Here is a 17,873-nt window from a genome sequence, read left to right on the forward strand (position 1 = left end):
AGCCTCGAATGCCTTCTTTTCCACACTCAGAAACCGATACTCTGCCACAGTGATCCCCAACTAAGCTAAAGATATCCGTTCCCCGTACCGCGGCCCATTCACGATCCTTTTACCGGTCCCCCTCGCTCTAGCGCGCGGTCGGCCAACTGGGTGTCGTCCCAGCCAAACGAGGTGTCCTGCACCGGAATGGTTTGTTTATTGAAGGGTAAATAATCGGGCAATAATTCATGGTTTAAATATGGGGCCAAGCTTGAATGGAGCTGAGGTAGAAGGAGCAACTGGCCAGGAGCACGAGGGGATACATATTTCAACGGGACCGTATAAATATCCTTCGATTCCGGCGATATCTTGAGAGCAATATTTAAGGTTAGGGTTTCTTTGAACTTGGTAGTATGGTTGCTTCGGCAATGGAGGAAAGATGTTTTTCTTTTTTTCTTCTGCCTTCGCTTCTGGCCATGTTGCCTTTCTCGAGAACCGCTGTAGCTGCTTATGCAAACATATTCATGCATGCTGCCTAAATTGCCACCTAGAAACCCGGGTCCGTGAACTGTGGAGTTTTTTTTCGGAGCAATCCGTCTGCGCGGAAAGATTTCTCTCCTTATTTTCTTTTCGCCGCCCTTCTGCTCCTTCCTATAGATCTTGACTTTCTAGGCTAGGCTGCAAAGGTGCAGCGGGAAAAACGTACCACATACACCCGGGGAAAAGAAATCCCTATCCTCGCTATGATAACTTCCTTCCGCCAATTCCACCACGTACCTATATTTGGCTGCAGGTGGAGCCGCTCCTTGCAATGCGATTCTGCGGTTCACCATACGGGTTATACTATTTTGTGCCTGCTTGTGTGCGCTCAACAAACTCACACTGTTTACCTTTTCACGAATGTATCGATTGGTCATCTGTATGGTCAAGGGGAAATTCAACCCAGTTACCCGGTTTTGCAACCGGAACCCTTAGCCTTCGGGAGAAAACATACGTATCCGACCGATTCGAATGTATCGGACGCTTTCTCTCCCTCTGTCTCTCTGTCTCTGGCATCTTGAGAAGAAAACTAACCTCTTTCCGTTCACGAAATATGACTATCCAGTATACATAGTGCGTCGCAACACTCGACCGATGTTGTAGCCGTGGGTCGGGTTCGCTTCGATCCCGGGTTAAACCCAAAAAACCCCCCGGAAAGGATAATGGAAAACAAATTTGCTCCACTTTGCAGCAACACACAGACACTATTAACAATGCACCTCCACCCTTCACGCCTTTCTGCATGTTCGTGGCTCATGGCAAGATGATAGGTTGTTTTGGGAGGTTCGTTCGAGCAAAGCCAAGGATTGAATCCTTAACGTTCCTTCGCTATGCTGCTACCGGAAACATCCAACCTGAAGAAACGGACAAGATTTACCTAATTGGGTATTCCTAATTTTGGGATTTCCTGTTCCCCTAATTTCACAACAAGATTTAAGTACTGCTTAATGTTTCTCAACCCTCTCGCTTTGACGAGCGGGGCGAGGGAGGTTGAGGCGAAAAGATTTAAATCTGAACGATATTGGTTAGGAAAATTGAATTCCGTTTAGGATGAAAAGTTGATTTCCAAAGGACAGAAAATTGCAGGATAATAAAGATTTCCATGAAATGATTCATAGATTAAGCTGGATTCTATTTGAATTTCTGATTCAAAAATATTTAAAATAAAGATTCAAAAATGTCAACACATTTAAATTGATCCAATGTGATGAATCAATTAAACAGCAGAAGTGTTCCAAGTATGGACTAACTTTTTCCACGGAGTACCATTTCATGTTGTCGGGGTTTCTTTTTACAGTAAGACACACACTTCTTTCAAGCCATTAAATGCAGCAAAAGTAAATACAACCCACTCGCTTTCGCTCTTCCCACTCACTCAATGGGCCCACTTAGGGCCCTTTTCAGCTTGTTTGCACTCAATAAATTAAATCCTCCATCGGTAGCAGTCCCCTCAAAGTGTGTTTTGTTTTTGAAGTAGTCGAATCCTTCGCTTTGATGCGCGCTTACCGTTTTCCTTTTTGCCTTTCTGGAAAGTGAAACAGACTCGCTCTTCGTATTGGGAGTGTGCTTTTTCCCTTCCATTCTACGCTTTGCTGTTTTTGCTTTCGCTTTTAGTTCACCCTTCTTGGAAGTGCGAATCAGAACACGACCAATACCATACGGTCAAAGCTTCTGGCCTCGTGGGTGCCGGAAAAATGAAACACAAAATGAGCTTCAACGCAAACGACCAGCTCCGGTTCCGATGCTCTTTAATTGGTTCCACAGGCCATTCATAAAACCATTTGCTCGGGATTCCTTCAGAGGTCGATTCGTTTTCTTCCCCTACGCACCAAACCGGTCAAGTTCGCGAAGGGCCGAGAGTTGAAAGCCCAGCCCATCCGCTGTAAAATGTACTGCCACGGTTCGGGCAATTTAGCAAGCCCAGTGCGCGCTTACGAAAGAAACCTTGCCGAGGTCTGGACCTTTGAGTGGGAAAGTTTTTTGTACTCTTCCCCCCTCTTACCCCCGTAATGAGAGTGCCGGAGACGAAGAGCGTTCTACGAGAGCGTCGACCGTCACCACTTCAGTCAACTCGGGCAGGGCCCGATGGCTGCATAATTAGGCCGACCGGAACGCGTGGCAAACAGACGAAGCCGAACGAAAGTAATTATTCGTTTCACACTCTGACCTAGGTACGCCGGCACAAAACAACAAAAAAATAGCCAGTCAAATCGAAAGATAGCGAAGGCCCGATGGTGTGCGGACTCGGGGACGGCGTGCTTTGATGCTCTTAGCATAATAACTCATTTTCTTCTCCAGTTTTCTTCCAAACTTCCTACCAGCGACAAATTAGCCTGTCCCGTAAGTTAGCTCACCGCTTGCAGCCAGCCCTGCCTGGCTCCACGTGCGACGAACACGAAGGCCATCTCGCTTATCGAAGCGCCAAATATGGCTGCCAAAGGGAACGGCGCTCCTTAAGGTACACGAGCTCCCGATCCCCAACTCTGCTCACTTGACAGCGCCGGAAGGTCGCTCACGTGTTCGGCTGGCCCGGTTCGGAAGCTGCTCCAAAACCCGGTCCTGTGCGCGCGATAGAAGATGTTAATGCACTCGAGTGGACTTGAAAATGTTGAGTGCTGTTTTGGCTTCCCGCACCTCTTCCCGACCGTCAGGACTGTGCCCGCTCAAATGACCCGACCCCAGTGGACCGGTGGTTTCGACTAGAAATACTGCTTGCCGGTGCTGTGGCAGCGTAAAACGGTAAGACCCTTTTAAGCTCCGACCCGGGCATCTGATTGCATCAATTTGCTGAAGCTTTCGCCGGGTTTCGCCTCGGTCGGTTTGTGTTTATTGAATCTGGCGATCTGGCGGAGGGGCTCAAGTTTTCACCGATTGAAAGACGTTAGGGTGCTTCTGCGATGCTTATGCTCTTTTCAACTCAAGTGCTTTTTTGATGAAAAGCCCGTTCCAGTTATTCTACCACTACTGCTGCGCTGCTTCTGATTTTATGAAATGTGTTTTTGTTCATAATCAATTTCATAATAGATGAAGGGTAAGCTTTAGGTCAACTATTAGCGATAACAATTTTTCAATCAGCTTGTTAACTGATTATAAGTTCGCCAACAGCTCATGGTACAACAATTATCTTCACAAAATAGAAAACAACATGCAATTTGCAACGGATGTATTATTGCGCTGTCCTAAGCATATACTTCACCAGTAAGTGATAGGAGCGATTCCGTGTAAGGCACATGAACGCAAAACAGTTCATTTCAGCTGAATCCAGAAATAGCGATGAACTTGCACACAAGCGGCAAAAGAATACATAAAAAAATCACCCCAACGTCATTGTTCACGTAAACAGCCCGTAACATTGCTTACAGCTACGCTCATTCCTTGAAACCGGATGGCCCCAACAGCATCCATAAACTAACGAAAGATCATCACACTTGCCCGTTACAAGCACACACGTTCGAGGAAACAAACGTGCAGATAATAGAGAAAGCTTCTGGTGAAACATCATTCCATTCCATCAACTGTGCAGCAGGAGAATGACTCCGATCACGTGCCCGAAGCAGCTGCTAGTTGCTCATAAACAATATCCAGCGTTTGCGTATGTTTCTTTTACTTTCGCCTGCCAATGAAGACTTTTGCTATTTTGCTCCTTCTCCAGCTACCGCTGCATTGGTACGCCTTGTGGGGGACTAACAGCACAAAGTGGGCGCTATAGTGTTCCCGCGTCAGAAACCCCGGGGTCAGGGCACACGCATCCCGATGCGGTAAAGTAAATGTTGATCTTCCACCCATCGCGAAGCCTGTCCGCCGGTACGATGCGCATGTTGTAGTATGCCATTGTGCCAACCTGGAGGGAGAGGAGTTAGAAGGCTATAGAAAAAAAAGCAACAGAGGAAAAACAAATTCTTCCGAGCGCGCTTCTCCATTCTCCTGCGTGCTTATGATGTCTCGTGGCAAATTCATTTCCCCAGGTTACGGTAGCAGAAAGCCCCGTGACTTACGGTGAAGGTGCACACGCGCCGCCTGCTGTTGGTGGCTGCATATCCGTTCGCAGCCGATGGGCTTTCTGCTGATGCTGCGAACCGAGCGTGCGACGGATTAGTGCGGAGGAAAATCCTTTCCAGAAAAAAAAAAATAAAAAAACACAACCGGCTTTTGTCGTGGTAGGTTTTTTCTTCCACTGCTCCCACACACACACACCGCACCGATCCGTGTTCTAAGTCTCGCTCATCATTATAATCCATGTCGGGTGAGGCACCAACGGTTGGTTTACATCAATCCACGCACCAGGGTGGGGGAGAAAACAACAACTACAATCCCTCGAGTACTTGCGCGAATGTTGAGCAAACAGAGCGTAACGAATGGCGTGATAACGAAGGGCCTACGAAAGAGCAGCAACTCGAACGTGTGCGCCACAAGGACACGTAGGTGGTTCGGGCAAAGACAATATTATCTAAAAACACTGTCTGAGCAGAGTGAAGCAGACATTTGGATGGGGAAGCGGAAAATTTTGTTCAAAGCGCAAGATTAATTTCTTTAATACGATTGACAAGGTGTATAAACGGAGGAAAATTGAAAGTAGTTACCGCTTGTCAATCCATCCTCAATCAAATGGTAAGATTCACAATAATGATTGGAATGTCGCAAATAAAACAGAAAAAAATTGCAATAATAACAACAGTATGGTTGCAAAACATTTCCGCACAACAAGATACAAAAGCATTAAACTCTAAACAAGCATAATGAACCTTTGCTAAAACAAAAACGCCAGCAACAATTGTTATGGAAAGTTTCTCACAATATGGACAGACATAAAATAGGAAACAAGCTTCGTTTGCTTGGTAGGTTGGTGCTGGTGGGTTGCTGCTACTAGCGCCACTACAGACGGCCACATTTATTTCAATCCACTTAGTGCTACTCTACTTCCTTCCATTCCAGACAAACGCAACACAACCGAAAGCGAACGCCAGCAGAAGGGAAAAAAACGTGCAACCGTGGAATGAAAATCAAGGTTCAGGCGGAAATCCACAAGCCCTCCAGCACCACGTGCATTAACAGCCAGCGCAGCGCACTATCGGCACGAAATTTCACACCATTGCAAACCCTGCTGCGCCCTGCTGTACCGTGTAAGATTCGGGTGTGGTTTACAACAATTGCCCTTGGTGTTAAACTAATCAAAGCACATTTAATCGGACCATTTTTCACGGACGCACCTCATGCACGCCATGCCACGGGAATGGGTCGATTGTTCGCGGGTGGGAACACGTTTTGCAAAACGCTCCGGACCGTGACGGAACACTTCATTTAGCGACCGCGGAACACTAACAGGCCACCTCCCTCCACTTTCTACGGTTTGTGCGATCGCGGCCGGCTGCATGAATACAAAGATCTAATAACAAAATTGCAATAATGCCACAGAGTTAGCTGGGCAGGGCAAAAGGGTGGGGTGCCGATGCGGGGAGCAAAATTGCACCATTGCATCACTAACCGCTGGCGCTCACCATACTCACATTACGCTCGGACTAAAATTTGCACTCATGAAAAGAAATAGAGACGATATTGATGTGGTGGTGTTTCAACATTAACGCAGTTTTTTCCCACTTTTTATTACTCTTCAACAATGTGTTTTGTAGTGCGCAGTACCTCTTGTCCCGTGGCTAGCGTCATCCACGGACACACATTTCTATTTCCCAGCAACAATGTGTCCTACGATTGGAAGCCTCCTTTTAAAGCTTCGCAAATCGCTGCAAAGCCCCGTCCGATAAACGCAACATCCGGGGACTTCAGCACTACACCGTCGATACTATCCTGAAGGGGAAATATCTCGGAACCGCATCAGCATTATGATTACATCACAGCGGATAGACCACACCACACCTAAGGTACCGACCATGCTGTCAATCAGCAGGCAAGGCTTGTAGCAACAACACCTAGCACTAGTCTAAATGCTGAATGGAGAGCCGATAAATTCCCCCCGGGCAATCGGTTTTCGTATCCAAAATAACAACACTTTATCCGCCACTTGAAGCAAGACGCCACAACCGCCCAAATCACCTCTTGGTGCGCTTACTTTTCCAAGAAAATGTGCACTCCATGCAGCAAGGACGACCGGCCGGGAGCACCATAGCCAATTGGTCCGACAACGACGAAGATGATGATGCCGATGGTGAAGCTCTATTGCCTGCCATCGTGTGTGTGTTTGTGTGCCGAACTCATTTCCACGTGTTCAACGCAGCATGAAACGGTTTGCCTTTCGATCCAGAAGCTAGTCCAAACTAACTAAGGCAATAGCGCTATCGTTGGTTGGACGTTTCAATAACGCAATAGCTGCTACGGGACGCGTACGAGACGTAGGCACATGTCCAGAAAGTAACGCAGAATGAACACATTAGTGGGTACGCTCACGTCCTTGACGTTGCTCATGTTAATCACTACCAGGAAACACTTCCGGTCATCTACTAACGTTCACCGCCACAGCCGGGCAGAATATCCTAATGCAGCGAGCGAAGGGAGCTGAAACTAACATTTACCAAAGCGGTCGGGACGAAGTTTCAAAACAAGTCCAACACCAAAGTGCCTCTCGTGTATTTCCACGTTCATCAGTCAGGCAGGTTTCTTCCCGTAGAGTCTTACGTACAATCGTTGGCTTTAGAAATCTTAACACCACTACCCGTTGCTGTATCTAAGAATCTCTTGCGCTTTTTTTGTTTACTCCACGCTATTTGCTATCTTAAAAGCGCAAGGATTAAGTACGCTAGGTTTAACGGCTTCCAAGAAATCGTTTTCAATTAAAATTAGCCCCGAAAGGAAACTGGTACCCTCTTTTATGCTAAGACCAAACAACGCTCCAAAGCAAACAACCTTCTCGCTGCGCTCATGAACCCAGTGGCCAGTGGCTGCCAGTGACTCGTTTAGTGCAGTGTTAGGTGATGCCGAAAGTACACCACCGGGATCTATCAGCAACCGCTAACCAGTGGACAATGTCACCCAAAACCGTTATGACCTTGTGACCACTCTAAAGAGCATCCTGGCACACAACCGTCCATCCGGGCTTTATTGATCCCCTTGCCAAGCGCTCCTCTCCGCCACTCGTAAACCACACACACACACACACACACAAACTGGAGGATTCTTTATTTCTCACGTTCCCAGTGCTGTCGCAGCGCCGGGGCCCACCAATCGTGGCATCCAGAGAAGCCAGGAAGGCGTCATAAAAATGTCCCACGTGGTTAGAGGGCAATAGTGCTTTTCCAGGATTTATTGGTCATTTCGCTCACATAATATCGCGCTTGTGGGACCGCTCAACGACAGGCACGGGGTGGGAGATGCCGAGGGATGAAAACCGAGAGGCAATAAGCCGGTAATGTACATCGGGAACGACGTTAGTTCTACGCTCTTACACACACACACACACACACACACACACTCTAACACACGTAGAGTGTACAGTAGTTGCGGCACCCTCTCCCGACCATGCTGCTCCCCCACTGCCCTCTTGCGGTGACCGTTGGTTATTACACACTGACGCTGGGGCTCACGCAATGAAGTCCTTCTGTCGACCGACAACCAGACAGTAGCCATCCAGCCTGGGCCAGCGCAAGCGAGCGGAACACAAAAGTTTTTCGTCCAGCGCGAGAGTCAACCGAGCGACAACAACAACAGCAACGGCACAAAAAATCCCCCCCTAACGCCGGAAAATTGAATGGGACGGGGGAAAAGACTTTATTAAAGCAGCCGGTGAACGATTCGAGCCACGAATGTACACAACGGCTAGAGACTCGGTGCGGTGGTTTGTCTCTGGGCGCATGCTTCGCGGCTGGCAGCGCCCGATAGTTGGCCACATAAACAGATGATTAAATGGACGGAAATATTGTCCATTTAGGCGATCAATTTAATGACGGTACGGGAATAAAAACGGGAATGCTACGGAAGTCCGGCAGGAGCCAGGCGCGCTAGATCGTGGGAACTTTTTTTTTATTTGTTCAAACAGCGGTAGTATGTAGTTGTAATTGAACTTGTTGTTACCCTAGCATTGTACAGGGCTAGATGGTGGAAGGGATTTCTGTGTAGTTCTTACCAGACAAAACATAACCAGCTTTAAATGCAATTACAGAACTTTAATTTCTTCTATTTTCCCTTAGCTGCAAGTGCTTTGAAGTAATAAAACGCACACAATAAAACTAAATTCATTAAAACCATAGAATGTTCTGAAAACGATATCTATGCAATGTCACATTCATGACGTTGAATTCTAGGTACACAGCCTGCATACATCACACAAAAGTATGCTACACGTACCACAAGATCAGAGAGTCGGATTAGGTTACTGTTCGTCAGCAACAGAGAAACCAACATTTTCAATCCCATTATAGTCTGGACGCGATGACATATGCTCGGAACGCTAGGAACGGCACAACAAGCCTCCCCCGAATAGCAATAATAATTAATCCTAATGATGATGGAATGGTATTGGAATAATGATTATCATCATTCTTGCGAAATGCCTGCGAATCGCGTTGATCGGGATGTGCGTTAACCAATTCATGGGAAATATTGCTCACGCTAGTAGTTCACCGTTTTGTGGCCTCTCCAATGTTGGAAGGTATGCATCAGCATTTCTGATTCCAAGCGAATGCGATAGAATAAATCATCATGTAAAAAACATACAATGCCTCGCTCTGTTGATACTGCCATTGTTATAGTTAAAGCATAAATTGATGGGAATGCTCATCATAATGTCATGCGATCTACGGTAAAATGTGTAATTATATTCACTGAATACGAAATGCTACTAGAATCATAACATAAAAATCCACTATTCCAGCAAATATTTTAGTTTTATTCCTTATTTTTGTTAAATCAAGCGTTCAAGTGTATATGTAAAACGACAAAAAATCCTCATCGATGGTACCAGTCACCATTTCAAACGCATATTTTAGCCATCGCTTCAGCACCCACTAAAACAACGTCACATCCGTTAGCAGCTCTGGACCTTTGCCATGCCGTTGTTAGTGCCGGCTGCTGCCTAACAGCTTTCCATTCTGCTGTAATTGGCAATCGCCAACCGGTCGTTTACAAACACACTCTCTTTTTTTGCTACACCCGTCGTCCAGCTAGCGCCACAGTTTGGCCACCTAGGAGAGACACCAACCTTTTTTTTTTTTTTTGTTTGGTTGGTTGCATGTATTTTTAGGCCGGGCACACCTGCAACAAGCAACTGCCGCCAATGGCGTACCACTCGCCTACAAACAAATGTGCCTAGCATCCCAATCGACGTAGAGACAATTTCTAGGCACTTTGAAAAAAAAAACGTGCTCACCAAGGCGACGAACCCTGTCAGTTTCTGTTTCCCGCGCCAGTGTCAGTGCAAAATGCAATCGTCCCATCGTGAACAACCAACTCAGAGCTCGGGAAGGGTGCTAATAAAGGGAACACAAAAAGCTTCCCAAAAGCAAACAACTACCAAGGGATCTGCGACAACGGCAGCGACGAACCCAGGCCAATAACAAAAAAAGGCCCCAACCGCATGCTGAGCCCGCTCCGAACAAGCCCGACCGACCACTTTCGGGTAAAAGAACCACGTGTGTGTGTGTGTGTTTACCGTGTGTACTTGCGCGTGCTGTAGTATGCTAACAACCCCTGATGGTGGGAACACAAACGTCCACGGGTGAAAATTAAAAAAAAGAAAAAGAAAACCCGCACACTCACCTCCCGAGCCAGTGAAAACGCACAAATAGGCAACATTGGTCAATAACATCTTCCGCATGTTTTAAGTTAGAGCCGTCGGCGGGGGTACCCCTGTCGTGCATGATGTGTGTGTGTGTGTGTTTGTGTGTATGTTTTTGCTCCATTTCCATCTCTACTCCACTCACCTTTCACTCAAGTTTTGTGTGTGGGTTTGGTGGGGGATTTTTATTTTTTCATTATTTGCAATATTTTCCACCATATGCCCTTACACACACACACACATCTAGCGCGGACTACGCGGACGCTAGCGTTTGCACATTTGGAGTGTTTCTACCACCAAACCCCCTCCTCCTCTTTAGCCAACCTGTTTGGGGTTATGCTGTTATTTTCCCTCGACCCTTTTATACAAACACTCGCGCACAGACGCGCTAAACCGGTGCGCAATTGCTGTTGGTTTGTTTTCTGTCCGATTTTTTTTCCTTCTTTTGTGCATTCATCCCTTCTCCCAGGCGCGAGGTTGCGTTCTGCGTGAGGACCACCACACAATTGTGTCGGCAGTGCGGATGCGGTTGCTAATGGAAAATGGAAAATGGGCAATGGAATTAGCCTGTTCGTGTGCAGTCGTGGCCCGGGCTGTGGACCGGTCGGACGTGTACTACATTTAAATTTTACCAACCCGGCCAGGAAGTGGTCTACCCCTACGTGTGTATGTTCGCTTTGACTAGCAAGTAGCGGTGGTTCGTGAAGAGCGCCCCCATGCAGGTCGGTTGTGGTGCATTTTCACGAACAGCTGCGACTCAAACGACTAGTGTTGCAAAGGATGCAGCCAAACACTGCGTCCATTTTACCGAGAGGTGTGCATGCAATACTCGAAAACAATTCGTTTCATTAGTTTAATAAAGGTTAATTTGCACACAAAATCTCTCTTCATATCACATTGAGTTATCTTCCTCTTTTACGATACTAAAAAAAACGCTCGCAACACACGAAACATCAACCTCGGCGCAGAGCGAAGAAAAAATCAGTTTTGCTTCCTTTCAATCCGATCACGTAATGCGATACATCCTTACACGATTAAGCACACGAGTTTTTCCACCGTACTAATCCGCACTTTAACTGACAAAATAAAACAAACTAAATCGCAAATAAATCTAACCCACCAAACACACCGCAAAAAAAAAGCAGGACACGACCAGAAAACTTTGTACACAGCGGACTGTACAGCGCACACTTATACGCGCCTTAGAAGCATAAGCACCTAAGTAAAGCTATCGGAGAGCACGTAGAAAAGTTTCCAACGAAAACGAAATTACGCTCTTCCCGGGCGCCGATGGTTTACCCGGGGCGCGGCCACATTCACATATCCGTCTCTTTGCTGTTTCCTGTTGCTATTTACAGTCCATGTGTACAGCGGGGGATGACGGTGCGCATCGAGAGCGGGCAAAAAGTGTACATTTGCCACCAGCAGAAGCAGCTCAGCTTGAACTCGCAAACGACTTTTGGTTCTAATTTTTCCTTTTTTGATTTAGTTTTCCTTTTTTCTTTTGCTCGTTTTACATCCTTCCAATAAGACTTTTACTTTCTTCCTTTTTTTTTGGGAGAGGAAATGAAATCTTTCGCTCCTTTCCGCTGCCTCGCGAAAGCCAACTTTTCATCATTGCCTAAGGGCAAATCGTTCAGGGAGAGGGGGCAGGGTGTATGTGTTTGCTTGTGTGTGTGTGTGTGTGCCGGAAGCTCCTCCAGCTGGTGCAGTTACCTCAGATCAAAGGAAAGTGGAAATATATTTTTCCACTTGTGTAACCAGAGCCACGGAAAGCCACGGGAGCAACGACAAGGGTGAAAAAAAACGAAACACACACACTCACACTGAGCTTCGCGAAGCTTTAATGCGATTTAATGCTGGAGACGTGAAACCATAAAAAAACACAGAAACCAAACAAACCAAACGATCATGCGGTGTGCCGGTAGCTATTTGAAATTTCTACTCAAAATTTCCAGCGCTTCGGGGTTCGCGGGCTCCAAATCTCCGGCATTTGCCAAACTCCACCGACTCCAGGCGCGGTTTCTGATACTTCTCTCCCCTCCCCTCCCCCCCCCCCCCTCACGCACTCCACCTCCTCACACTCCCCACAAAGCCAAAAAAGTTCGAATCAAATCACAACAACACGGGAAACAAAACGCAAAAACCTAACTTTCCACCGCACAGAGCGTCTTAAATCTTACATCATGATTTGGTTTCCTCATACCAGGAGCAAAGTGCCAAAGGAATGCCAAGCGCCAAGAATACCGTGCCAGGACGTGTCGAGCATTCGTGAGGAGCCGGCGCTCGAGCACACCGGACGGCGAGCAGGAGGAAAACAAACGAACAAACAGCACCACCTCCCAACACACCGAACGCTGTAAATTGAGCTGACCACTGGCGTTTGGACAGTCGTACGTTATTTTGCTACGGACCGGCCAGGGGAAGGAAGCGAAAACTTCCAGCACACACACACACACACACAGACACACACACACACACACACACACATACACAACTAAATCGAATGCACTTCAAACGCAAGCAGTAAATCGAGAGGAAAACCAACATCGTTTCGATGTTCCTGTTGTGCCACTTGTTTTTTTCTAGCTTCACTTTGTTTCTTTATAGCAAATAGGAGCAGAAACTCAAACACGGTGGAAACCCCCCCTACTACAGAGCAGCGAAAAACGGTACACACCACAAGCGATTAAAAACACACGTTTTGATGTGACGTAAATTAAATTCTAGCAGCTCGGTTTCAGTTTGCCCCGTTTTGTGCTGCGACCCCGTTTTGCTAATCAAGGGAGAAAACACTGAGCCGCCAAAAACCGCAACACAAGACGGACGGTAATAAGCAAACAGACGAGGAAACAGTGTGCCGTCTCGCAGCAACAGTGTGCCGGATGGGGATGGGGGTTCAATGGTGTAATAAAGCTATCTCAGGAGCTCAGTAACCACATACACAATGGTTAGTGAAATATGAAACAGTTTCATTGTGCTAAACGGCCGGTCCTAAGGTTATTGGCTTTTGCTTTTCTGTAGCACTGACTCATAAGGTTCGAATGGTTCTTTTGTTTTCAAAAATACCGTTTTAAGAGCAAAAAAAATACATTCTAACGACTTTTTGCTTTAAAGCTCATTATTCCTTTTCTTTTTATAGTATGTTTGAATGCCTGTTCCAGAGTGTTCACACATGTCTAAATAGTGTAACATTGCCAAAACATTGCTTTAAACTTCTTCTACAAAGTGACCACCCTTTTTACTAGACAATAGCATTGGTTTAGCTCAATGGTTGGTTGTTCGAGAAGCTCTTTGAAGATTATTCTCACCATAATCTTTTGAAGCAATATAGAACAAGAAAATATAATACAAAGCCATATATTAATATCCATAAAGTCACACCAAAATCGGCATTGATGTTTGTGTCTTATTGCTTTTTGTAAACATTAATTGAATTTTTCCCATAATTAAATGTGTTTTGCGCGCTTTGATCACCATTCACACAAAAACTTTCTATCGTAAAAATGCCGAATATTTAATTAAAGCGCCATTTGACCGCACCAGCAAACGCTTCCCGGAGCACACAGAGAGCACACAATGGAAAATGATAATAAAATTTTGAAAAAAGTTATTTTTCCTCCAAACACCGTAACAAAGAAAAACAGGCAGCAAACAACTATTCGCACACAATAGTTTTCCCAAACTTTGTCAACCGAAATTCAATCACCATCGAACAAAGGCACGTGCCTGGTACGCATAGAAAAAAAAAACACCCGGAAAACCCCTGACACAGCAGCGTACCCCGGGCATCGCTCGCAAAGTACGGCATCCGGCAGCAGCAGGAAAACCCCGCAATAAAGAAAAAAAAATCTGAAAATTTATCTCGAAAGAAGCGAAAAAACGGAACCCGATCAGGAGAAGAAAAAAAATCACCACTCCGCATATCACGATCACCGTCGGTTATCTCGTGCCGGCGGACGGTTCGTGTGTCAAAAGCTCGCGCACAAAGCGCCACGCTGTACACCGGTGAACCGGTGAAGTGAATCAACCAACCAACCAAAGTTTACTGATTAGTGTAAATTTTACGTTCAAACGAGCTGAAAAATGCACAACTCAACCCGTTAAGTCGTTTTTTTTTCCTTCTTCTTCTCCTGTGCGACCCATCATTCGGGATTCTTGTTTATTTTTCCAACCACACCTTCACCCTACCCGACAGCAAATGCTCACATTTTCGTGTTTGGGCGAAAGGTCTTTTTTTAGGATGGAGTTTGATTTTTCTGCCTTTTTGCTCCAATTTCCCGCTTTCCCGATTCGATTCTTTTAAAACGCAGTCAAAGTTGAACAAACGAAGTGGCCATTTTTTGCGGTATTAAACCGAGGGATGTATATAGCACGCACACAGCCTTACCGACCGCTTGTGCTTTTTGGTTGAGTTTTTTTTTATTCGTATGGGAATGCAGTAGAAAGGGTAAAATATTCATAAAACAAATTCGTTATTGTAAATAAAACCCTCCCAACACGAACGCACACAGTACATAAACTAACATTCCTTTCCCTACTGTGAAGGGGACGGCGTGGAATGTTTCTATTGCATTGACAATTTTTTATTGGTTTTCGATTATCGGAAAAGACGAAATAAAACCAACGAACGACGCGCAGAAATCATTCCAATCGTTTAACTCTAACTATAAAATTACTATCATGTCAAACATTCTATTTTACAGAACAAGGGTAGTTTTTAAAACTTTTTACTATATATCAGCCTTGTTCAACATAAAATGAGAGAAACTAGCAAAAGAAAAACATCAACCTCTCTCTCTATCAACCCTTCATCCAATCTTCCTATCAAAAGTATTCAATCGAAGCTCATTTTTATGATCCCATTATCGATCTTCACTTTCTTCCCCGTGCATTTTCTTTAAAATTTCACTCATTTAAGTAAGCTTTTCCCTAGTCCATCCTGAATAAAAAAAGTAAGCTTTTCTAATTAAAAAGTGAAAACTGAAAACCTCAAACCCAGCGTCGCGAGCCCTATAAACGCACATTTCCACATTTTGCCGGACGTGCAAAGTGAAATAGTTCGTCTTTTATGCGTCGGAACCGAGCGGAAAACGAAAACACACAACTGATACAACAACACACGGTAGGGCACACAGTCGAGGGCGATGAAAGCGTACGATTAGGGAAGGAAACATAATAAAGGGAAATGCGCACCGATCGGTTTTTTTTTTTTTTTTTTTTTTTTTTTTTTTTTTTTTTTTTTTTTTTTTTTTTTTTTTAAACTTGACGACGCAGAAAGCAAGATCCACCGCGCGTGTGTTAAGTAACGTGTTTATGGTCGCCGCTTCGTCTACGAAAACCACCTCATCCAATCAGCACAGACACGACCACCTTCTTCCACCCCGAACTCGTGCAGCAGCAGCTGATGATCGGCCAACCGACCCACACACGGTGCAAATGCAAAAGCTGCTTTTAAAAATCGAGAGCAGACTCTAGCTGAAATCGAAACCCCCGAATGCAGTCATGCGTAATTTCCTTCGGTCGGGCCGTAATTTCCGTCAATCGCATGGTGGCGGTGGCGAACATCTTCGAAACTCGATCACTCGATAAGAAAAGTGGGCACCACGGTAGGTGAAAAACGAAACCGACCGGTATGTGCGTTATCGTGCGTTGTGTTTCGATTGCGTGCAACCAAGCGCAAACAAGCGTTTGCTTCACCCAGTCACCCGGACTCGGCGGCTCGCGTATTACCGCACAAACCCCCAGAGCAAGATGATCGTGAATTGGCATCGGTCCGGTTGCATCACACCGGCGTTCGTCGTGAAACGGCACATGATGCGTTGTTAAAAAATTACGCTAACAAGAGGTGGAAGGAGCTGTGTGGGGCAAACACAAATGGACCAAACTCGAACGGGCGGTGGCCCACGCACAACCCCGAAAGCGGCCAAACGACATGTCACACAGGTGAGTGATTAATGCCATGATGATGGATTTGTGTTTGGGCTTGTACCGATGGATTTGAGCAGCTTGTATCTTCGCGCTTACAAGATGCGTTAAATGGTGTCTCAAAGCTGGACAGGTTTGAAAGGTGAACAAAGAGGACCGGATACATCGAAGCAATTGGGATTGCGACGATCAGAAATATGTTTGTAGGTTGTTATTCATGAAGTAATATTCGCTTGCTGGAGCCTTTTGTAAATAATCTTAACAAGAATTACAAACATATTTCAGCAATGAAATAAAATGAATGCTTTTCAAAACAAGAATTAAGCTCCAACATTTTCTCTGATTTTGTCATTATTTTACCTACAGACTAAATGCAGAATGTTTCCCGGTTAGATTAATGATTACCACAAGCAAAGCTCCTCAACTTTTTCAACCTCATCAATGCTTTATCCACTAGTGATGGGAAAAATGAAGTTATCGTCGGAATCGAATCCGAGTAGTAGATGCGGAATCAGTTTTTGGAATCGATTGCGGAATCGGCTCCGGACTTGGAATTGGCTCCGAAATCGAAATCAACATCAGCGTCTCCATGAGAATAGGCGTTTGATTCCTATGCTGCTACGATTGTATTGCTATCCGCAAAGAATCTAAACGATTCGCATGAAGATCCAATTCCAGATATATTTTTGATTTCGGTGCCAGTACCGATTCTGATTCCGGTGCCGATTGTGATTCCATATTGTGAGGAGTTGGCTCCGGAATCAGCTCTGGAATCGGAATCGTTTGCAGAGTCCGAATAGGCTCCGGATATTGATGCCTATTATCCCCAATCCATCTCGAGAAACGCTAAACATAATCCCCAAAACCATTCACACGCCAATTCCACAAAGATCTCATTAATCATTTTTGGAAGCGCAAAGTGTCTACCTTTTTCTATTTAATGTGCTTCTCCTCCAGCGTACGCCTCGTCATCACATTACACTGAACAATGTCTCAAACTTACCTGTTCTTATTGGTGCGTTGGTAAAACGGCAATTCTGCAACTGACACTCCGCGACAGACGGCGTTTGAATATATGAAGCTTTCGCAGGTTTTTTTAAGACGCTTCACTGCAACGAGCTAGATCAAAGCAGGTACGGTACCTTTAAAATTGACACTTAGGTGAAATTTGAAGCGCACGTATCTTCACGTACACAAGCTAAACCAACGTACTCGTTGGAAGCTAGAGAGGAGCTTGTGCATTCGCGCCCGGTCACGCACAAACACAAGCTCACAATTCACCTTTTCTTTTACTATTTTAATGCTCGAGTATTTCTTCAATCACTTCAGCTTTCCACTTGCAAGAACTTTACGACGCGTAGGCCTTTTCGGCCAAATTTTCCACTGCACAACTTTAAATTCCCACCCGACGGAGTGACGCGTGCGGGTCGCTTTTGAGCATCTGCCTCTTCGCAATGGCAACAACCAAAAGCAAAAGCCCACCGGCGGGGTAAGGGCTCACACCATCTATAACGCACACTTTAACGGTACACACACGCACGAGGTCGAATGACGGATTCTAGCGATTGCGAATGATTTCTATGCGTCATCTGCTACTTCTCCTTGCACACGTCACCGTCGTCACGCGACCCGAAATTACGCACACCGAACGACCGCAACTGTTGCCTCTCAGTCTCAGTGCTCTTTATTCTGGAAATGAAAAAGA

The 17,873-nt window shown here is 45.6% G+C and overlaps 1 protein-coding gene across 16 annotated transcripts in view; it reads right to left on the reverse strand.

Moving 5' to 3' along the window:
• Nucleotides 1-17,873, reverse strand: part of LOC1273048 (furin-like protease 2) — a 189,284-nt gene that overhangs the window by 159,563 nt on the left and 11,848 nt on the right. For all 16 annotated transcript variants that reach the window (XM_061643357.1, XM_061643356.1, XM_061643345.1 and 13 more), the window contains exon 2: nt 17,172-17,857. The gene's annotated coding sequence lies outside the window, so the exon portion shown is untranslated. The remainder of the gene's footprint in view (nt 1-17,171; nt 17,858-17,873) is intronic.

This window comes from Anopheles gambiae, chromosome 2 (genome assembly GCF_943734735.2).
Source record: "Anopheles gambiae chromosome 2, idAnoGambNW_F1_1, whole genome shotgun sequence".
NCBI lineage: Eukaryota > Metazoa > Arthropoda > Insecta > Diptera > Culicidae > Anopheles > Anopheles gambiae.